Raw genomic sequence first — 17,676 nt, forward strand, 5'->3', positions numbered from 1 at the left:
GTGAATTTTCTTTCTGCATTAAAAGCCTAATCAAAACAATTAATAATTGAACTCAAGCAACCTGAAAGATTCTATGTGTGACAGTCAGAAAGAAAAGAAGTCTCTATAACTGGACAAAAGACCACATTGGGCAAATGTGTTTTCTTTGTTTCCAGTAGAAATAATGAAATAAAGTATAAGGGAATGAAAAAAATATTAAGAATCCCCTTGTTTTACCTTGAGTCCCTGAGGCATCCATTATCTTTCTAGCACTGAATATTTACATAAAATAAACACCATCAGTAGACAAGGAAATGGGAGAAAAAAATGCTCCTACTTAGAGCAATTCAACATCTGGTCTACCAGGGGCCATTAAGGCACAGCACAACAGCCTGTCTGGACCGCAACTTACCCTTCTGTTTGTTTTGTAAAGAAAATGTGGGGAAATCTATGTATGCTTTAGATTCCCTTTGCGACATATTTCTAGGCAAAACTGGAGCGTACAAGGACTTCAATTACTCTTAAAAATTATCTCCTCCTCTTTCTTTTTACTCAGGTTCATTAAACATAGCAACTCATAAGAAAGAAAGAAAAAAAAAAAGAAACACAAATCATATTGCACAGTGCATCTCATCCCTTGCAGGAGTTCAGAGGAGGAATTATTTCTGAAGAAGAAAGGAAAACAGATGATCAGGGGACATGCAGGTGAAACAGAGCCAGAGCAAGGCTGCACAATGGCAGGAAAAAATACAGGTGCACAAGGGCCAGTGTGGTAGTGTAGTGGGTAACACACTTGCCCTGCACAATGCCCGACCTGGTTTCTATTTCCTGCACCACCTCTGGTCCCTAAATGCCACCAGAAGTGACCCCTGAGTTGAGCCAGGAGCAAACCCTAATCAATGTTGAGCGTAATTCTCTCCCCTCCCCCACCCCCAATTACAGGTGCACAACTGTTGAGTTCAAGTTCACAGCTGGCAGCTGCTTTGTTGCCTCAGGGTGGCAGGGTCACCAAGTTAATGCTAGCAGAGAATAAGGTATCTCAATGAAAGTTCGCGTTACTGTGTGCTCACTTGTATCACTTGTCATCCCGTTGCTCATCCATCTGCTCCAGCGGGCGCTAGTAACATCTCCATTCGTCCCTGTCGCGTGCTAGTGTAGCCCAAAGGCATCTGCTTGCTCCAGGAACACGAAGAGCCTCAAACCAGAAGGAGGCCCACTTTTGTTACTGTTTTTGGCATATCGCATATGCCATGGGTAGCTTGCCAGGCTCTGCCATGCAGGTGGCATGTTGTAATGATCTGCACACTGACAAACATGCCACACACCTTGTGCATGGACATGCTGCTCACGTACAGAAAGTACTGGCCAGATCAACACAGTCGATGCAAGGAGTCCAGCCCTACACCTGCCTGCATCTCCGGGCAGCACCTGTTGGTTCTTTGCTCTTTGCCAGTTGGCACCGTTGCCACCCCCTTGCCACAATGAAGTGGCATCTTCATTCATCGAGGATGGGGACTGTGTGCTCATTTTGAGAAAAAAATATTTCCCCAAAGAATTTGATTTCATGCACACACAGAGCTCCCTCTGACCTAAATAAAGCACATGTAAGGAGATATCACTACTGTATAGAAAAGAGGTGAGAGCCTGAGCTTCAATGATACGTGCTCCTTGTCAAAGCCAATTTGCAAGGACGACCTCCATAAGGCATCCCTGGATCTAACTTGCAGTAAGGTTGGGTTGAAAAAGTTGTGGAGTTGCTGAAGGAAGGCTGTGGGGCTCTGGACACAAGGCTCCACATCCAAAGGCTACACCAGGCAAACAGAGATGTGAACTGAAGTAACACTCAGGGTAGCAATCCATTGAGACAATTTTATGGCACATGTGTTGTTCCCAGGTACATGGGTACGCATTACCTTTGTTCAGATGTGTACTTTGGGCCTTTGGAGTAGCGTTCTCTCTCTCTCTCTCTCTCTCTCTCTCTCTCTCTCTCTCTCTCTCTCTCTCTCTCTCTCTCTCTCTCTCTCTCTCTCTCTCTCTCTCAACTTCCAAATGAAAGCTATTTTTACTTCACAATTATTTTTCGGATTAAGTGTTACAATCTCCTCACAGAAGCTTACCAACCAAACCAAGGGTTTGACAAACACGGAACCTAATAGTTCAACGGGGCCTAATAGTCGAACTGGGGATATTGGTGCTGGAAAATTACACAGTGGTGGGCAAATGGGTGTTGGAACATTGTGTGACTGAAACTCAATCATAAATAGTTTTGTAATGCCCTATCACATGGCGATTTAATAAAATAAAGTTATTTTTTAAAAAATATAACAATGAAAAGAAAACAGGAATACCACCTTGACCCCAGTGGAGCAAAGCTCATCAGACCCAGGGGACAGCTCACTTCTGGACATGGCAGGGTGGCACATGGCTCCTCCCTCTTATTCTCATCACCCCCTGCCCCCTTCAGCCCTTATAAAATACTGTCACATGGCTAGAAAATCAAGGCATCGGTTTTCACAGCACATGAACTTGGTTGTTTTGCTACCAGAATCCTACAGCTTTATGAAGCCACGTACTGACAGAATAGCAGTGTAAAAAGAAAATAAAACTGAAAGAAAAACAGATAAACAGCTGTTTGCCATGCACCGAGGCATCATTGCAAGTCTATAGCCGCCGAGATGCTTTCACAGAGGAAAGTCGTCCCGCTCTCCACAGGCTCAGTGACAGCACGGCTTGTTTTGTTCTATTTGGGTTGTTATTTTCCAAACTTTATTGCCAGAAAAATCATTCCCTGTGTACATGTTGCCCATAACATCCTCCTTTCTGGTGAGAGAAGTTATAGCATCCCCCGGTTTCTAATTTAACCGTTCATTTAATTTTCTTTAACACTTTAAAGCATCATGTGGCTATTTAGATTTGTCACGATTGGACCATCCACTGGGCTGGGGTGGAGGAGCCCATCCAAAGGACAACTCCATGTTTTAAACAAAATATTTCACAAAGAGAGGCAAAGCTCATGGAGCTAAGACAATGCATAACTGTTCTGGCCACATCTGACTCTAGAGATGAATGAGTTTGAATATTTGGACATTTATAGCAGAACTGTTAAAGACGCTTGAAAGAGAGCACTCACAAATGAACAACAGGTAAATAACATTCAAAATAAAGACACTTCTTATGGGGGGTAAAAAAGAGAAAAATAAAACAGAGAACACTGATTTGAGAAGAGCATCAATCACTGAAACCCAAGTAAGATTTGATCGGGTGACGAAAACCCATCCTGCTGCTTGATTAAGTGTGGGAGCCCCATGCAGACTCCAATCAACTCTCCTGCAAAATTCACACAACTCATCTGCAACAGTTTCATATATCTTCATCATATCCAGCAAACACTTTTCTAAACAAGCCAAAACAAAATAAACTAACAATTTCCAGCAACTTGGGAACTGACCAAAAGATGTCACAGCAGATATGTTTAAAATGGTAGCATTTTGGAATTGCTCATTTTTATAGGTTGGGGACAATGAAGTTGATAGATGTATAGTGATGCGTTGTGAAATGCTTAATTATTGAGCATCCATCATGTTTGGGCTTTTTATTAAACAGAATTTCCATTGTTTCTAATACAATAAGGCTGGGTCTAGTCGGAGAGGCTCTCTCTGACCTGGAAAAATCATAATTAAAAAAAAATAGATTCATGTCATTGTCTTCTGAAAGGGGAAGAAGACCATCAACAAAGAAATTAAGGCTTGTCTCAAGAATGTGACACTCAACAGGCCAAGATACAATGCCATTCCACTTGCTGATTGTAGTCAAATAAACAAAACAACACTGGTTTTCATTGTGTCCACCAGACCAAAAAGTCCTGCTCTTTTCCCATGTGTTCTCTAATTAAGGATAGCTCTGCATGATCAGAACAAGATGGATTTTTCTTGCCTGTATCTGTTGCAGTTCCTTAAGACTGCAGTGTTGGGGCTGGAGCGATAGCACAGCGGGTAAGGTGTTTGCCTTGCACATGGCCAATCCGGGTTCGAATCCCAGCATCCCATATGGTCCCCTGAGCACCGCCAAGGGTAATTCCTGAGTGCAGAGCCAGGATTAACCCCTGTGCATCGCTGGGTGTGACCCAAAAAGCAAAAAAAAAAAGGACTGCAGTGTTATAGGATGATGGTCATTCTACTACTCATATATTAAAAATAATATAAACAAGGAGCAAAAATGATCATTGCGTCCAGATTTCTAAAAGAAATATGTTCCTGGCATAAACACAGTGCTCTTTTATAACCAAGCTACAATGTAAAACCCAAAATTTGAAATAAGATAGACTAAATAGATGCACATGCAAATCACAAAAACGCCTAACACACCCAAACAGCAGGATTCTCGGCCACTTCAATCTGCTTTTTTCCAGAATCAGTGCATGTAAACTTAGTAGAAACCCACCCAAGCAGCACTTTTTAATAGCAGGGTGACAGTGTGGCCCTGGGGCAGTAAAGCTTTATGGTTTCCATAAAGCCCGCGGCTGGGAATCAGACCGTCTGATGAATGTTGTAAAAGGAGCAAACTCCGTAGTTCAATTCAATCCAGTCTTGACCTCTGCTTCTGTCAACAACTGTTTTGATTAGCAGGGTGTGGTGAGCGGAATTACATATCCCCTCCCCCAAACCTCATTCTACACATGTGCGTGACAAGACACCCTCCTACCTCCTTGTCTGTGTGAGGTTGTGCGGCCCATGTGATCTTCCCAGGGAGGTTGCTGGGGCAGTGAGCAGGAGAGGACGAGCTACTCCAATCGCAGGAGTCCTTGGAAGCAGAAACTTGCTCTGGCTGCCCGAAGAAAGCAGAGGCTGGGGAGGCTCCTCCTGAGACCGACCACACCTGCTTTAGCAGAGCTGGGGGTGCAGGAGTCTGCGTGAAAAGGAGCCTGTGGAGCCCCTGGATCCGACCTCCTCGCCTCTAGCAACAGCTGGCAAAGAAGAACCCGACCCAGCCTCAGGAACTGGATTCTGCCAACAAGATGAGAAAGAATAGTGGGGAATTTTTGCCAGAGATTCCAAATTAGAATCTGGCGGAGCCGACCCATTAATTTTTGTTTTGTTTTTGGGCCACACTTAGCAATGCTCAAGGGTTACTCCCGGCTCTGTGCTAAGGAATTACTCCTGGCAGGCTCAGGGGACCATATGGGTGCCAGGATCAAACCTGTATCGGCTGCGTGCAAAGGAGCCCTACCTACTGTGCTAACTCTCTGGCCCCCGACCCTTTAGTGTATGCCTTGTGAAGCCCTGAGTGTGCTATCCTGTGGGGAGCAGCTCTACTTCTTATCTACAAAGTAGATGCAATTAATGGATGTAATTTGAAGTTGCTAAGGTAGTGATTTGTTATACCTACATAGAAAGATAACAATGCATTGCATTTCCAGTGTATCTGAAATAAAACCAAAAGTAATAATAATCATCATCAGGGTTCAATGAGGAGATTATTCTAGCACAGAACTGACAAAGCAGGAGGAATTTAAAATGCAATTACTTCTCGGGGCCGGAGCGATAGCACAGCGGGCAGGGCGTTTGCCTTGCACGCGGCCGACCCGGGTTCGATCCCCGGCATCCCATATGGTCCCCCAAGCACTGCCAGGAGTAATTCCTGAGTGCAAAGCCAGGAGTAACCCCTGAGCATCGCTGGGTGTGACCCAAAAAGCAAAAAAAAAAAAAATGCAATTACTTCTCTTTGGAATGCTTTATGAAACTTCAGAGGTTTTTATACAATGCTAACACAAGTCAACCTTTTTGAAATCCTCTGCAAAATTATCTAGCCACTATATTGACCTCCATTCATATCTTATATCTTAAATACACTTATGAATTTGTGAGATCAAGAAGAAACTTGATATGAGGCATGACATAAAATCACCACATGATTCCACAAAGCACGTATGAACATCATCAGTCTGGGCAGCGTGTGTTGGCATATTTACTCCCTCTCTCTCTGCATTCCACTCTTCCTTGGGCATCAGATAGTAACAACAACAAAACTTAGATTTTTGGGGGCCAGAGCTGCAGTACAGCGCATAGAACAGCAGGTAGGGCATTTGGCCTGCATAGGGATAAGCCAAGTTCCATCCCCAGCACCCCATATGGTCCCCTGAACACCACTGGGAGTGATCTCTGAGCAAAGAGCCGGGAGAAATCCCTGAACACAACCAGGTATAGCCCAGAGGCAAAAAAGAAAAAGAAAAACCACCTCTCTTTTTTTGGTGGGGCCAGGTGCAGGGGGGCATCTACTCCCAATTCCGTGCTGGGGGAGTCATTCCTGCCCATTGCACCTGGGTTTTCTCCTGCGCAAAGCCTGCACTCAGCACTTGAAGCTAACTCTCCAGCCCCCACAATAGGTTTTTAAAAAGAATTAGATCCTAATAAGTAGACAAAGGTCAGAAGTGCTTTAGGTTGTGATTCACTATGGTAATAAAGAACACCTAGAAGAATTGCCTAAAACCTGTACAAATCTAATGCATCCACTCGGTGAAACTTTTTAAATGTCAGCCCCCAAGCAGGCAAGGTAAGTGTTTTGTGAATGTTTAATTGGACGACATTGTTCAAATGGTCCAAGTGACGCAGAGCTCTGAAAGAACCAGCCGTGCTGAGAAAAGGGCAGATCCTTAGCTGTGTTGGAATATAAGGGAAGAACAGGAAGCTTGAATACTGGTTTGAGATGTTTCAGGAACTTGTTGTATGGGTGTATATGGATAGATGAGCTTAATATATAGGGATACATTGATATCAATATGATAAATGGGTTTATGGAAATATGGGTGCATATAGACATGTCATACATGTGTATATGTGAATATGTATGGATACATAACATATATATATAGAGAGAGAGAGAGAAATGTGGCTATATGGCATAGATGGGTATTGGATATATCTAGGAGGATGTGTCCATTTGTACACACTGGTAAAAACAGATCTTCCTGTGTGTTTTACTTTAATACCAAACAACTACAGACCCTATGCAAAAAAAAAAAATCAGAACTTGCATTCTAATTTGATTCAAAGAAAGAATATATGCAGATGGAAATTTTACTATTCTCTGCCCCAAATGAAGGCATTAAATACAGAGTACCCACTGTAATGCTTTAAGTGCTTTTCTATGAAGAATAACTACTATCAGCGCGAGGAAGTTCATACCCGTTCCCCCAGAACATCTGGGGGAGGAGAAGATAAGCAGAGAGGAACGGAGTTAGTGGAAAGGGGTACGGGAGGGAGCTCTGAAAGTAGGCCAAGGAGGTGCAAAGTCTGTGGACAGGGGCTTCAGGGGAAACAGCGTGGGAGCTAGAACATCAAGCAAAAGAGACAGGCCTCCGGGGAGAAGAAGGGGCAGACTAATGTAAGCCTGAAAGGAGGTGCCCACACACACCCACCCTTCTCGCTGGAAACCAGAAAGCAAGACACTGTCAATGACGATTGATGAAAACTGAGACATACCCTCTAGCGACTACTATAATCAACATATATAATTGTCTATGCGCTAGAATGTTACTGTTTTGTTATCACTGCTTTAAAAAATATTTTTTTAATCAGGTAGTGCCAAAAGGGAAATTAAAAAACTGCCCTGGTTTTGGTGTATGAAGTGTACTGTTCAATCCAAATCCTGTGAATCTTTTTCAGTGAAACATTCTTTTTTTTTTTTCAGTGAAACATTCTTAATTCTTGCTGTTCTGTGTTTCTAAACATAGTCACTGCATATTTTATGCCATTTTTATAAAGCTTTTGAAAAATTGTGTTGTATAACTTGAAAATAAGCTACTACTTAATGATCAATAGTTATGTGATAAGAGATCATAAACCAGTTTTTGACCTCAAAAAAAAAAAAAACCCAAACAGGATGTAAAATGTCACCAAAAAAGGTACTTCCAAGTGCTTGAAGTAAAAAAACAAAATCAGGATGTAAAATGTGGCCAAAAAAAGGTACTCCCAAATGCTTAAAGTACCTTCTTTTAAAAAAAAAATCAAGATGGACAAGTTTGTTTTTGGTTGATCATACATGCCTCAAGAGAATATGGTATATAAAGTCACCACGAATAATAAACCATGACGACAGATCACTGCAATTAAGTGTTTTGCTGTGAAGTTATTTAAAAGGAGACTAACCATTCAGAAATGACATTAAAACTATGATAAAAAAATACCAAATCACAATCTGTCCTTACTCTAGACCCTTTGAATCTTGGTTACGTGCTAAGATAAAATGAAAACAGAATTAAAATACATTTATCTTTTTGTCATGAAGGAATAAGTGGAAGCAATTAAGAGAGAGGATGTCTTTCTTATTTCTAACCCCCTGAGGTCAGTGTAATGATCAACTAATGAGACATTAAAATTCTCAGATGATTACGTTTTCTCACACATACAGACAAATCTTTTAGAACACTGGTTAGAAGTTGCTGCAATATTTTTAAAATTATAAACAACAATTTCTATGAAGTAGATAGAAGACCTTATATTAATCTTATCTGATATTATTTGCAAGTAAGGATTGCTGAAATACAAGAAAAAAAACACATTACTGTGTGTCTCTGCATAGAGAGAAGTAGTTCCATTTTGATCAGACGTGAAATGAAAACACGTCCTGAGAGACAGTTAAGACATTCCTTTTATGCAACGTGACTTTGGCACTTCTGTCTTTTAATAAGAGATGAAGTCAGTTTCCTTTCCTGACTCTGAGCTGCTCCTTCCTGTACCCTTTTAAGACTGAGAGGATGCAGCAGAAATAGCGAGCAATATCCAAGATAAAGAGGCCACCCTGCTTTATATCCTCTACCTTTGCTTGTGTTATGTGGTGATGGCAGCTTTGGTGCAAGGGATTGACCCCAAGAACGCCTGCATGCATGTGCTCTACTCCTAGCCAAATCCTGAGGCTTTATCTTTTCACCACTTCTGAATACTTCTGTGGTCCTGAAAGGAAATCCAAGTAGATGACTAAGTGAATAAGCCATTCAGATAAAAAGCTCACAGCCAGCACCAAATATGTGACTGAGGGAATCTTGAACAAACCCAGACGGTGAAAATACTGCCCAATCAACAGATCATGAGAAGTAATAAAGCACTGTGCCTTGAAGCTATTACTATTCGGAATGGTTTGTTACCATGCAGAAGACAATGATTCCCTTATAAATTTTTAAGTACAAGGCTTGTAAAATATGTCTTAGTAATTCTTGCCAATTGTTGTATATAAAATGAAGGCACCTAGCCTTCTACAGCACGTTTCATATATTATACAATATACTTCTGCCCCTAATCATAATATTATGAATCCATTATTATTATTATCCAAGAATATAGAGGAGTAAATAAAAGTAGATGAGATAACAAACTAGGGAAGTATGTATGCCCCCCAAAACTGACTCTCCCTATTAGTTGGTGAGCTTCTTTATGTAGGGTTATCTAACACATCTTTGTAGCCCAAGTGCAGTATTTCAACCTTATGTATGGTGGCTAACGACAACAACAACAACAACAACAACAAAACACACAAATTTTGATGGATGAAGGGATAGAAGGAGGGAGGGATGGATGGATGGACAAATGGATGGACGGATGGATGGATAGACGGATGGATGGATGGGTGGATGGATGGGTGGATGGATGATGGATCAGATCACTGCAAGTCTATTTTAATTTTTTTTTTGCTTTTTAGGTCACACCTGGCTATGCACAGGGGTCACTCCTAGCTCTGCATGCGGGAATTACCCCTGGCAGTGCTCAGGGGACCACAGGGGGTACTGGGAATAGAACCCAGGTCAGCCTTGTGCAAGGCAAATGCCCTACCCACTGTGCTATTGCTCCAGCCCCACTATTTTAATTTTTTAAAAAAACATGCGTGTAGCCCCCTTCAAGTCCAGCCCCCTCCAATACCTTTCTTCTTTATAGTAGTTGTTTTGTACATTTGTCACCTGAGTTAGTCTCTAGGCCTTTTTTATTCCTGGTTCTCTTCTAAGTAGAATGCAATTTATTAATGTTTCTTTCAAAATGGTATTTGAAACTGATTATCCTATCGAAATTCTAAAGCCACTTTTGTAATATTAACAAACCGCATCAATAAGCAAATAATATTCTTAGATTTCAAACATGTATTTTATTTGAAACAAGAAATCATTTTAAATCTAAAATTATTTCTAGCTTATATGATGGAAAGATGAAATCTCTCTGGAAATTGGTTGTGGAAAGCAAAAAAAATGTCTTCACAAAACTTATGGTCAATAAAATTCAGTGAGGAAAGTAACCTTATTCACTGATAGTCTACTTAACTTGAGAGAATAAATGTGCTCATTCATTTTGGTGTGTTTAAGAGGAAGCTTTTAAATTGTCATCGATTTTGTTAATTTGGATTATTCTATTTAATTATTTTTATAATACACTTACTGCAGGTGGTCATTTTGAAAAGTGTATAATCTCCACAGTCTCAGAGTTAGCCTTGAAGCATGGCTTGGGGCTAAAGCATTTGTTTGAAATCAATTAATTAATTAATAAACATGTTACTTCCAGTTCCATAATACAGCTGCTACTGTGTTCCTGGCCTAGTTTATTATGTCACTTACCATCACATTATGATAAAGACATTCAGAAACCAAAACTATCATTTCACATGTCTGTGGCACTCAGTCAAATTTTATTTTGCATTAATTTTCATGAAAGAATAAAATCAGGAGCCAAAGAGTTTACTAAAAGTGCTTGAACACACTCATTTTGTGGAAGCCTCAGTTTCCACAGTTTCCTAGTACACAGGCGCCAAAATAAAAAAATTTATAAAATTGAAATTTCTGAACCTTTCATTTTAATTTTAATCAATCATTTTAAAACACAGCTACAGTAATTTTGTTGAACTTATTTTGTGGGATTCTTAGTAACTTTATAACAAAAGAAGTGGCACATGATTTTAAAAATCTATTTTTGACAAAACCCTCATTTAAATATTAATGTAAAATATTTCACTATTTATGTAAATTATTTTATTAACATACTGTGCAGAGTATTGATGTTGGTTAATGAATTTTTGAAATTAAGTCTACAGCCATACCACCCTGAATGCAGCTGATCTTGTCTGAAATTATATGACATATAATTTCAAAAAATCATATATATATGAAAACCAGAAGAATCTATCTTCCTAACCCCTAGACTTCAATCAAGTTCTGTTCTTTTTTAAAAAAATTTTGATTAGTGAATCACTGTGAGGTACAGTTACAGACTTAGAAACATTTGTGCTTACGTTTCAGTCATACAATGATTGAGTATCCATCCCTCCACCAGTGCCCATTTTCCACCACCAATGGTCCCAGCATCCCTCCCACCACCCCCACCCCGTCCCCTCCTCCCCACCCCGCCTCTGTGGCAGGGCATTCCCTTTTGCTCTCTCTCTCTCTCCTTTTGGGTGTTGTGGTTTGCAATAGAGGTATTAAGTGGCCATCATGTTCAGTCTATAGTCTACTTTCAGCCTGCATCTCCCATCCCGAGAGCAGCTCAGATAGAGAAAGGACCACTAAGTAAAGAGTGCTAGGAAGTTCTATTCTTTCAATAGTATGGGTGGGAAAACTGTGGCTTTATGGAAAGATTGAGTTGTAATTTGATTTGCGTTTTTAGTTTTTTATTAAAATATTTTAACAGCATAGGAGCCAGAGAGATGGTCCAGAGGGGAGTACTTGCCTTGCACACAGAAGACCCAAATTCAATCCCAGGCACCACATATGGTCCCCAGAGCGATGCCAAAAGTGACCCCTGAGCAGAGCTAAGATTGGAAAGACCTGAACACTGCCAGGTGTGACCCCAAAACAAAAGGCACAACAAAAATGTAACAAAATAGAAAAGTAAATCACTGTGTCACTGTATCACTGTCATCCCATTGCTCATGAATTTGCTCGAGTGGGCACAAGTAACATCTCCATGGTGAGACCTGTTGTTATACTGTTTTTGGCATATTGAATACAACACAGATAGCTGAACAGGCTCTGCCGTGCAGGCGGGATACTCTCGGTAGCTTGCCGGGCTCTCCGAGAGGGGTAGAGGAATCTGGGTCAGCCTCATGCAAGGCAAACGCCCTACCCACTATGCTATCGCTCCAGTTCATAGAAAAGTAAAATGTAAAAAAAATATTAATAACTAAAGTTGGCCTTTAAAGACCAATATATATGCTGTCTGACCCTGTACCCAAGACATTGCCTGGTCCCTGGCCAGTAGATACTTCCACCTGAACAGTCATTACTGTCTCAAACTAAATCAAAAGCCAAAATTTTCTGTTCTTTCACAAATCTCTATTTCTCATCCATTCAATGGGAGATCATCCTCATCTTGGCTAATAACAATCTCTCTGTCTTCTTTTCTCATTGCTGGTATTTGCAACCACGAAACCTCGGCTTCCATTACTTCACAGTGGAATCCCCACCCTACACATCCCCTCTCATAACTTGAGTCTTTTCCACATGCTCCTTCTGGGTTCATTTAGAACTCAAACTTCATTATCAATGGCTCAAATGACATCGACTCTCCCTGTTGTCACCGTGGTATTTCTGAATGCCATGGTGCTTCCAGCATCTTCCTTGATCATGCACCTACACCCCTGTGTAATCACCAGGTGACTAGGAAATCCCGCGGCTCTCTCTCCGACTGCGTTTGGTGGTCATGGCCCACTCCCCCACCTGGGACAGCCAATGCCAGGGGCAGACAAAGGAGGAAACGAGAGCCAGGCTGGTTGGTGATCGGCTGCCATTTATTCCGTTCTCCCCACGCACGTGTTCCAGTCTCACTAAGTTCCCCATTCCAGTCTCACACTGCCCCTCATTCCCGTCTCTTCCTGTCTCCCTCGGCTCATCTCTCTGTGCTCCAACTCACCACCTTGATCTCTCTAGACTCTCACCAATTCCCCTGGCATTGGGGGTAGCAGAATTAACATATTAAAGCCCTCAAGGGAGGGGAGGAAATACCACCTAGGGGTTTTTCTCCTCTTCTTAATCCAATAACTTAATTAACATCATAATTAATATCTTAATTCTACTTCTTTTTTTTTCTGCTTTTTGGGTCACACCTGGCGATCACAGGGGTTATTCCTAGCTCATGCACTCAGGAATTACTCCTGGTGGTGCTCAGAGGACCATATGGGATGCTGGGAATCGAACCCGGTTCGGCCACATGCAAGGCATGCAAGCCCTACCCGCTGTGCTATTGCTCCAGCCCCCTTAATTCTACTTCTTAATATTAGTTATTTTGTATGGATAAAGTAAGAGATACATTAAGCTTGTAGGGTGGTTCTCCTGGGACATCTTGCTATAGGTCTCAGACTATAGAGCTCAGGCCAGATTAATATTTTCTAACCCTAGCAGGGTCCTAATCCAGCTGTGTACAAAAGTATTGCATTAACTGTCTTCCTGTGTCCATACAAAAAGTCTGTTTCTCTGAATTAACTATGCAAAGGACTTCAGAAGAAGAGAAAAGCAATATTTACAAGTTAAGAGAGTCTGATTAGGAGGTAAAGATGATGCACCGGTTGCAGAAGCAGAGCACAAAGAAAGAGGTTACAAGTAAACACAGAGGAATAGGAGCACTGTGATGGGAGTAAGCCAATAAGCTTAAGCTTCCTCTGGCAAGGCAGAAAGGACAAACCAATGTTATCCTACACAACCCTAACTATATTTTCCATTGAACTGCAGTAGAAAGTTGCTTAATTTTTTATTACTTTATTCTCCTTACATTCTGTACCTTCAGATATCATACAAAGGATTTTTACAACTGTCTTTACAAATGATAGTAAGAGAGCAATAGCTAACCATATCAAGCACTGACTACCTGTACATTACCTTCTATTACATTTTACTATTAGTTAATTCTTTGCTTACAAGAAGTTCATTGGTAAGGTACTGCTATCATCATTCCAAAAAGCAAGAGTCTGAAGACCAGAGAACTCTATGACTTACCCAGTGACGCAGTCCCAGAGCAGATGCCTGCGCAGACAGCCTGACTGACAGGTCACATTTCCACCTTGGCCCTGAGCTCCGCTCAGAATTAAATCAAGTCTCCTCCTGCCGGGGAAACCCCCTGCGTGGCTTTCCTGAGGCTCCAGTCTTGGAAATGAAACTGTGCCTGAGTAGGGTTTGTCCCAGCGCAGGGAGGGAAAACACAGGGGGATCCAGGAGACGAGGAGACTCAATCAGAAGGGGGAAAGGGGCTCCCAAATGCGGGTGGCTACTGGGATTCACTCTTTGTCCAGGGCCAGTGTTCTGAGAATGCATTTGTGATGTGTATGGAGGGGTCCAGAGGATTTGGGGAGGGCATTCTTAGTCCTTTCCTCACCCTCCACTTTGGAAAATTCCTGATTTATTACCAACAGGAGAATAACCACCCCTGTCCCCACCCCAAGGGGCAGCCAAATGTGACAGAAAAGCAAAGATGACAATGAGTTAGTAAGAGAAGGATTTGATCAGTAACCCAAGTCTTACTTCTGGAAGGAATCCGGAAGTTTCTACCAAAACCACCAGGGAACATGTAGAGGATGATCAAACAAAGAGAGCCAGAGGCACGTAAAAGCAAGCTAAGGTAGACTGAGGCTCAGGGCCCAAGCCTCCTTCCTGACTAAAGACTTTTCTAACAAGGGTGTAGACCAATATTCCAGCCATTGTGGCACGAGGTATCACCTGTCTATCACAAAACCAATCTTTAGCAAGTTTGAATACAATAGCAACGCAGACTAATCACCTTATAAAACATGCACTAATAAACATGACCCAGACGTGCAGTGTATTTCTGCTCTGCTTTGTTTTGGGGCCACACCCAGACGTGCTAAGACGTGTTACTCTTGGCTCTGTGCTCAGGCATCACTCCTGGCAGGTTTAAGGGACCATAGAGGTGCCAGGAATGGAGCCTGGATCAGCCACATAGATGGCAAGTATCCTACCCGCTGTTCTCTCTCTCCAGCCCCTCCATAAATGCACCCCAAAAATGACATTTCTGGAACACGAGCTTTTACAAACTGATGAGCAGAGCCCCAGGAAGCAGAAGATGAACTTATTTTTTGAGTCTTACAGACTAGATAAAGCAAAAGGATTATTTTTGTGTGTGGAAAAACAAGGTGTTGATTCAAGGGTGTCAAGCATGGCACAGGGAGCCACGTGCTCTTGGCAAAATGAGCCCCTACTAGCTGAGGCCCCTGCTACACCTGCTCTGCTCAAATTCTTTCACCTTAGGTTGTTCCAGAGAACAATCACAGCAGGCTCTGGATAGAGGAAAATAGAAATTGCTTATTGAGTGCCTACCATATTCCAAGGCTTAGACAAAACACATTAAAAGAATCTGGTCCTGCGCCAACTCGAGAACTTTATGATGGTTACTATCTCCAGATAACAAATGAGGAAGAAAAATATAAGCGAGCAAGATGCAACAGACTGTTTCTAATAAACCTAATAAACCAGCCTCGGTCACCACAACCTCTCAAACCTGTACCAATTAAAAGTTAGCACCCCTGTTTTTCAAAAACATTAATTCTTAATGAAAAGATAATAATTTCTTCATGTGCTAAATTCTTCTTTAAGACAACCATCAAACCCAGTAACAAGTCACTGTAGGTATTCTTGTCATAGTGAGAAATTAGAATATTACTTCCTGGTGCCTATACTTTGACATTTTTCTGGAACTTCTGATTGATCCAAATGAAGAAAAAAAGTACCTATGGTTAAAATTACTCAAAAACATAAAAGTTTGTGGGCTTTATGTAAAGTATTTAATTGACCAAGCTATTAAATTATCTAAAAGCATAAGAACTTAAATAGCAAGTTTATAAGATGGTTTGGAACAAAAAAAATGATTAAAAATAAGTAACTAGTAATTTTCATACTGATCATTATATAATTTGACAAGTAAAGCAAATTCAACATTAATGACAAGATTATATCATGCTTATGAATACATATGATAAGGAACATACTAGAACTCCATTTAAAAATCAATAAAACTAGATTTTTAAAAAGCGGAAAGAAAAATCAAATAATTTGGGAAACATTTTATTTTTAAATGGAAACACCATTAGAGAGAAACTATTTTCCCCAGTTAGTTTATAAGAAGTGAAATTGGAAGTGAAATTGACATGAGAATTGACATAGAAATTGAAATTGATACTATATTTGAACACATACAAGCAGCGGGAAAAAAATCCACTGGTAAAAATAAGTGAAAATAATTTTGAAATAGAAAACTAATGAGGAGGAACTGACCTAGTGGGTACTAAATTTATCACGGAATTAAAATTGGTTTGCACTGAAGTACCAGTATTGGTCTGACCCAACGAACCTGTAACAATGAAGACATCCTAGGAAAGAGCTTAACAACGGTTCTGCAGAACCTTTGGTTAGTTACTGGGGAGAAAAAGTATATCTTTGTGCCATCTTATGCAGCAAATGAAAGCTTTGAAACAATATAGAAAAATTTACATAAATGATAATCTGTCCCTGGATAGGATCTTGAAGGTATCTTATCATTGGGGGTTTTAATTTACTTGTCTCAGGTCCACACCGACAGTACTCAGGGCTTACTCCTGGCTCTGTGCACAGGGATCACTCCTCACGGGCTCAGGGAACCAAATGTGGTGCTGGGGATTGAACCTGGGTTGGCCATGTGCAAGGCAACTACCCTGCAGCCCTGCAACAAAGTGGGCCAGGGATGTTGCTCAGTGGTAGAGCACTTATCTTCATACCTATAAAGTGCCGGTTTTGATGGCCAACACCATGCTCTCTCTCTCTCTCTCTCTCTCTCTCACACACACACACACACACACACACACACACCAAAAGTAATACCTAAGAAAGTAAGTCTGATAGATTCAGCTAAATAAAAATTGTGAATTTCTATAAACTAATGTTATGATAAAATGATAGAATTAAGAATTTTTTTAAATTAAAATAAATATATTTAAATGTATTTTCTCCTTTTATACTAAGAGATAAAAATCTCACAGAGGAAAACACATCTGTCCACATAGAAAAATCTTGAATGAACAATTTCTGAGTGAAGATACAAATAACAAGCACTTTAAGGAACTCGACATCTAAAGTAATCAAGAATGCAAAATATTAACGAATGGAACAGGGTGGAATATCCCTACACACAACCCCAAATGTATGATCATCTAATCTTTGATAAGGGAGCAAGAAATGTGAAGTGGAACAAGGAAATCCTCTTTAACAAATGGTGCTGGCACAACTGGACAACCACATGCAAAAGAATGGGCATAGACCTCGACCTGACACCATGCACAAAAGTCAGATCAAAATGGATTAAAGACCTCAACATCAGATCACAACCCATAAGGTACATCGAAGACAAGGTTGACAAAACCCTCCACGATATTGAAGCTAAAGGTGTCTTCAAAGATGACATGCAACTGACCAACCAAATGGAAACAGAGATAAGCAAATGGGACTATATTAAACTAATAAGCTTTTGCACCACAAAAGATACAGTGACCAGAATACAAAGACAATTTACAGAATGGGAAAGAATATTCACCTAATACTCATCCAATAAGGGGTTGATATCAAGGGTATATAAAGCACTGATTGAACTCTACAAGAAGAAAACATCCAACCCCATCAGAAAATGGGGAGAAGAAATGAACAGAAACTTTTCCAAGGAAGAGATACAAATGGCCAAAAGGAACATGAGAAAA

Source organism: Sorex araneus, chromosome 7 (genome assembly GCF_027595985.1).
Source record: "Sorex araneus isolate mSorAra2 chromosome 7, mSorAra2.pri, whole genome shotgun sequence".
Classification (NCBI taxonomy): Eukaryota; Metazoa; Chordata; class Mammalia; order Eulipotyphla; family Soricidae; genus Sorex; species Sorex araneus.